This window comes from Poecile atricapillus, chromosome 5, assembly GCF_030490865.1.
Source record: "Poecile atricapillus isolate bPoeAtr1 chromosome 5, bPoeAtr1.hap1, whole genome shotgun sequence".
Classification (NCBI taxonomy): domain Eukaryota; kingdom Metazoa; phylum Chordata; class Aves; order Passeriformes; family Paridae; genus Poecile; species Poecile atricapillus.
Genome location: NC_081253.1, coordinates 15,633,587 through 15,640,358, shown reverse-complemented (window position 1 = coordinate 15,640,358; position 6,772 = coordinate 15,633,587).

Below are 6,772 nucleotides of genomic sequence, written 5' to 3'. Positions count from 1 at the left end.
CTCGTGAGCCAGCGGGGGAAGGCGAAGCCACTCACCTGACAGCTGCCAGCGTGTCACCGGAGCCAGGTGAGCTGCTATAGCCCAGCACACCTTGGCCAGGGTTCTGCCTGCCTGGCTGGGAACAGGGTACTGGGCATGGAGAACATCCTGGGGACTTTCCTGGGACAAGTACTGGGAGTCTGGTCACACACCCGAACTCCCGGGAGGGACGGGGATGGGCTCAGGAGACACCGTCCAGCCTGTCCCCTTTCCTTAACTCTTCTCTTTCACTTGTATTTTCCAATCCTTTCTGTTCCCCTCCCTTCCTCCATTTACTTTCTTCCTTTCTTCCTTCTTTCTTTCCTTTCTTCCCTGTTCTTCACCCTGCCATGCCAGTTAAAACTGCCCTGCTCTGTTTGGCTTTCCCAGGCAGCAGGTGTCAAGCATCCACTTTTCGGACTTTACCCCCGGAGGAGCCGGTTTGGAGCAGCGTGCGCAGCAAGGACACCGTCTGCCAGCCTGGAAGGACCCAGCTCGGGAGGAAGGGTGCGGAGGGGGCTGCTGGCAGCCCAAGGCAGAGCACCCTTCCAGCCCACACTATCCAAAGTCGGAGCATCTCTGCACTTGCCTGGCGTCGAGCCCCACGTGCAATACCTGACCTGAACGTTTTGTTCGTTCGGCTCGCGTTAGGCAGGTCCAGCCCATCTGCAAGCGCATGGCTGGCGCTCACAGCCGGCAGCACCGCGCCCCGCTGCAGCGCGGCCGTGCCCCTGCAGCCCGCGGAGGGAGCACACGCCAGCTTGCAGCGTGCCAGGATGAACATCCAGTCTGTGTGCGGAGCAAAGCGCGCAAGGGACGTGCACAACACGCAATCTCACCCAAACACACGCAGCAGTGAGCAGCCAGTGCACAAAGATGAAGCGATCCACACATAGCATGCATGAACACTATGGGACTTCCACGTGGCACTGTGGAACATGGGACCCATGTGGCAGTGGTACACACGGCATTTCTGGCACTCAGCTTTTCAGGCTGTGAGGCACAGGACCCATGTCCACGTGCCCATGGCATGGCAGGCACATGTAACACACTAGGCACACGCATCCTGCCTGTGTGGCTGATTGCTGCTTGTAGCAGCCTGCTGGGAAGGGCACCCTGGCCCGGGCAGTGCAGCAGAGCCGTGGCAGGCACAGAGAGCCCTGGCATGGTGCTGGCCCAGGGTGGAGTTTGGCAGGCTCTGCCAAGCACCCAGGTAGGTCTCAATGGTCTGCTGGCACCAAGAGAGCTTTAACTGGTAACAGTGAAGCAGTGGGGAGGGAGGGCAGGAGCAGGCAGCAAGGAGCAGGGCAGAGGATGAGGGGTGTCACATCCTTTCTTGCACCCCTCTGCCTTGATTCACTCCCAGTACCTGCACTTCCCAGCCCCCCCAGGGACTGTCTGACTGTCCAGGGCAGGTGTTTCCTGTTGTGCACCCTAAGCCTGCAGGCCAGGTGCCAGGTCCTGCTGGTGGCAATCCCTCTGCCTGTCCTTGCAGTGGAAGGGTATGGGGGGTGGTGCTGGCAAACCGGAGGGTCTCTTTCAGGACAGCCCCGCTCACTCCCTGCCTTGCTCTCCAAGCACAAGTGCTTGACCTGGACTCCTGTTCCATTCCATGTCCTGTCCCATCCCTCTCCCCCAGCAGCCAGAGCAGACTACTTATTCAGAGCCTGGGGCTGCTTCTAGCACCGTGGAGGCTGCAGGGAGTCACAGAGAGCTAGGAGATGGGTCAGCAGTGAACCTGCTTTCCTCCCACCTCAGGATATTGTTTGGGAATGGAAAGATTCCTCACCTCCTGAGTGTCTATGCCTGGCTCTGCCTGCAATTTCTCCGTCAGCCCTGAGCTGCTTCTGCCCCATCCTCAGGCACAGGTACTTCTGTAGCACAGGATCCAGTTCTGGTCCCACCATGCTCAGGGATGCTCTGAGAATACAGGTGGATCCTGAGCCCATCTGCAGCCTCTCTGCAAACACCAAAAAGACTCAGCCCATCCCCCCACTGTGGATGGAGGAGAGGCTGGAGGTAGAGGAGCTCAGGAGTGTGCTAAGGGACAGGGTGATTCCTGCTGCTTTCCCTCATCCCCATGCAGCTATGCACAGGACAAAACTCAGCAGTTTCGGTCCCAGAGCAGGAGAGTCCTCTTCCCTCCTTGGGGTGCCCCTGCAAGGGGAAGAGATGAGGCATCTCCTAGACTTCCTGTTTGGGTAGATGCTTTGGGAAGTTTCCAAGAGGTGATGTAGATAGGGGCCAAAATCAAAGAGCATCTCCAGCGTTGTCATGCTCCCTGCATCCCTCCAGAGCTAAGTTTGCATCCTAGCCTGGGAACAGCCCCCAGATAGTGCAGTGATTGGCCATCATCGTGGTCATGGGCCCCTTGGGGCTGTGTCTCCAAGCTCTGTGTCTCCTGCTACCAATCCTGGAAAAGTTGAAAAGCTGAGAAAGCACAACACATCCCCTGATATGCACAACCCTCTGCAGCTGCCCTGCTCAGGCTGGGATCAAACAGAAGACAATTAATAACTCTGAGCAAAGCCAGACCCTGCTGTCCATGTGCTCCAGTCACTGCACGTGTGTTCCTGTGAGGGCAGAGCCTGGTGGAGATGGTATCTGGCAGAGCAAGGCTGTGGAAATGTGGCCATGCCGCCTCCACTTTTGCTTGGTTGCTCCAGCACCTCTGGGCTGTATTATGCCTTAGCGTAACTGCCCCCCTGCCACCTTCCCAGCCTGCTCTTACTGCCCCAGCTCTGCCCAGCAGAGCACTGTTTCCCAGTCTCATGGCACTGGGAAGCCATGAAACTGTTCAAAGGTGGGATGGTCCTGGGAAGACACATTGCTGTGAGGGCTGTGTTACCTGGCAGGATTAGCACCTAAGGGTGAGCTGCTCCTCACTTAGGCAGAGCCAGAGGCGTTAAACGCACACTCTGCACCGCAGAGCCAGTGCTGGTACCGAGGGGCTGCACCAGGCTGGCATGGGATGAGGCACAGTGGGGCACTGCTGTCTGTACTGTGTGGTGCTGTTCCCCAAACCCCAGGCTCTGCATGGTCAGTGGCACAGCTTTGGTTACCTAGGGACCTGGGCTGGGGATTTCCATGGCACGGTTCCGCACCAGGAGGATTTGCATGGAGAGGGCAGGGTGCAGGAGGAGCACTGGGGAGACTCAAGTGCCTAGGTTAGGATTTGCACATAGGTGTAGTTTCACACAGGTGTGTATGTGCATGCATGCCTGTATTTGCATAGGTGTTTCAATGTGTGTGCCCTCCCTGGCAGGCAGAGCAGAGCTGGTGCATCCCTATCCCGTGTGTGTGTGTGGGTGTGGGTGTGGGTGTGGGTGTGTGTGTGTGGGGGTGTGTGGGTGTGGGTGTGGGTGTGGGTGTGGGTGTGTGTGTGTTCTCCTGCTGAGCTGGACGGGTGGTGCTGGCCATGCCTCTGCTGTGCTTGCTGCTCTGCTTCCTGGTGTGCGTGCATCGGGTGAAGGTGTGGGTGTGAGCAGAGGTGTGCACTGCTGCTGGCAGCCTCTGGGCTGCTTGTGTCCTGCCCAGCCCGGATGAGGTGTGCCATCCTGGGGCAGGCACTGCTTTACTTCAGGATGTGGGAAAGGCAGCTGGTTGTCCTCAGCACACCGGTGCCCTGGAGGGGACCAGTCCACAGGGCTGTGTGAGCACCTCAGGGGCTGAGAACCAGGGTGCTGTGAGCATCCCTAGACCTCAGCTGACCCCAGTCAGCCTGTTTGGCACATCTCTGCTGTGCCTGAAGGAGGTGCCCAGGCAGAGCAGGAGCTCCCTGGCCCTGAAAGGCAGTCTGTCCCAGCACCGCTGCAGGTACTCAGTTTCCACAAGGAGACAGGCTGCTTGTGTCGCTGGGGATGAGCCAATGTTGGAGGCCAAGGTGCTGCTCCATCCTGCTCCTGGCATGGCCAGACCTGGGCCAGGGAGCATAGGGACTGTCCTCACTCTGTGCTGGGGTCCTGCACTCCCCTTGCCAGGCTGTAGCTTCAGATACTGTCACCAGACAATGAGTCCATCCCACACATTACCCCCAGCTGAAGACAATATGAAGACACAGTCTTCAGTCCGCCTGGGCTCTGGGACAAGCTTGTCACCCTCTGTCAGACCGGGTGGAGGGGAGAGGTGGTTCCCAGGCATGGATCTGTATTCTGCTGAGGTGAAACTACAGGCAGTTCTGCACACTCCAACCCCTTACTGGCCGTGGGACAGTACAGGGACAGCATAGGTACAGCCTGGCATCCTCCCTCCTGCACCCACAAGCCACTGGGGTGAGGGGACATATCTCACAATTGCCCCCAAAAAATGTCTTTGAATGCCCATGAGAGAAAGGACTAAGGAAAGGAATCCCTGATGAAGGATTCAAGGTGCTGGGGGGAAAAACCCAGAGCTTATACTAGTCCTGCAGCTTGGCACATATCAGCCCCGTCCTCCCACGGGGCCTCCAGGGAAGGGGCGAGTGATGGGGCTCCTCTCTTCCCAGCCGGTGGCTCTGGGAAGTGCGTGGGCAGCCTGCCCAGGGGGGACATTGAGCAGCTTTCCAGGACTGCTGCTTCTGGCCCAGCTATTGCCTGCTTCGGGAGCCCTGAAGCAGGATGTTCTGTTCTCGCGGCAGCGCCTGGCTCAGCCCCCGCCTGCGCTGATCCTCGGAGCCGCTGGAGGAGGGGATCCGCCACTGCCAGCCTTTTCATCTGCCTCCTGCATGAGCATCACCAGTCTTGGGGTGCCTGCCACTACAGATGTGGCCAACAGGGCAATGGAGGAGCACAGGGGTGGAGTGGGACTTTGGCCAGGTGTCAGCTGAGCTGGTGTCCTCTGGCTCTGAGGCTGCCAGGGGCTCCCAGCCTTTATCTCGCACTCTGCACCTCCATGACAACAGCCTAGCTGCTATAGGTAAAGCTGGCATCTGGGCAGCTGTGCTCACCCCCGGTATCCTTCCAAATATGATACAATGCACTGAAGGAGATGCATCAGCAGCTGCATCTGGGCCAGACTGTGTGTGGGTTGGGACATTCTCCCTGTCTCCATCACCACACCCCTGGGACTGGTCTGCACTGGAGTCTCTGTGAGGACCAGCAAGCTTCTCCATGACACTGAAGTTATGGGGTGCCCTGGAGGTGCCAGGCTGGGGTCACCTGTGGTAACAAGCAGGAGGGCACAGTGGCTGGCAAGAGCAGGCTCCCTTTCAGGTCAGGATCTGGACTAGATACTGGCTCCTCTGCCCCAGTGCCTGGCATTCCCAACTGGGTAGGGTGTGTCAGAGGAGACACCTCAGGCTGAAAGGGACATGCCACCCTGGGCTCCCTTTTGGAGCAGTCTGGCTTGATTTTATGCTGCTGTCAGTTCCCTGCCAGGGCTGGGCCAACCTGGGGAGACAGCCTTTGCCACCTGCTCACACCCAGGCTGTAATCCACACGCAGGAGGTAAGCAGCTGGCTGAGCCTCCCTGACCTTCAGGTGGGATTAGTCCCCATGGGAACAGTGGGGAGCAGGCAGGTGAGGCCACAGCTCCCCTGGCAGTTCGTGGGGACTGAGCAAGGCTGGCAGAGCTGGGGACTGAGCACACCCCCATGCTGGGGGCAGCCAGAGTGAGATCGGGAATGGCTGGCACAGAGTGAGCCTGTGTCTCACCTGGGAGTATCCTTGTCATGGTGGGTTGTTGCAGGTGCATCTCCAGAGCTGTGGGTGCCACAGGGAAGAGTAGGCAGCCATAGTCCCACAAGAATGGGGTGAGCAGTATGCCTGGGGTGGCCACGGTGCCAGTGGGGGCAGCAGGTGGCCAGATCTGGAGAGCAGGTTCCAGTGGGGGTACTGGTGGCTGGCTGAGGTGCTTGTGGAAATCTGAGGCTGGGGTGAGGGCTGCTGCATGGGGGACCATCTCATCCAGCTGTCTGCATGACCCAGCTGTGAGTGAGAACGTGTGGGTACCCCTTGCACTGTGTCCCACTTGCTGTGACCTCCACTGCGTCCCTGCCCTTCCCTAGCTATTGGTGACAGTACCCTGAGACCAGTCAACATCCTGGTCCCCAGTGCACTCCTCTCACCCTCTGGGCTCATCCTGCCCTGGGGCAGCAGGAGCTGCATCTGGTATTCGGCAAGCCCACCTTGGGGGAATCCGAGTGCCTGGGACTTCTCCCAGCATGGAACAGCTGGCAGCCCGCGGTGTGCGTGTGCGCCTGCGTGGGAGCTAATCCCAGCAACATCTGCCAGGCTCTTGGCGATCCCAGGAGTTTCTGGCTGCAGGGATGGGGTGGATGGGTGCGCAGGGGACACGTGCATGCGGGGCGGCTGGCGTGTGCCAGGGCTCCCTGTGCAAGGCAGTGCCTGTGTGAGGAGGCTTCTGTGGCAGCTGTGTGCCTGTGCACACGTGGCTCTTGTGGCCAGCAATGCTCCTGGAGGGGACAAGTGGCACTGGGGATCCCAGCAACCCTCTTGGCTCTGGGATCCAGGGATCCAGCAGGTGGAAGTAGGGGTTTGGGCTGAGATTAACCAGTCCTAGTGTGGCCATGTTCAGAGACCCCCTGAAGTACAGGTGACTGGGGAGAGAAGGAAGCTGTTTGCATCCTCGTCAAGGAGGATGATTTCCCACAGAAATGAGGCTAGGGGAGAAAAGGGAGGAAAAAGGGATCAGTGGGGCTGTGTGGGGGCAATGGCACATCACCCCTGATCTAATCAGCCAGACCCTGCAAATAAAAGCCACCTGTTTTGGCCCTGACAGCAGGAAAGCCATCCCCAGAACAAACAGAGCACCAGGC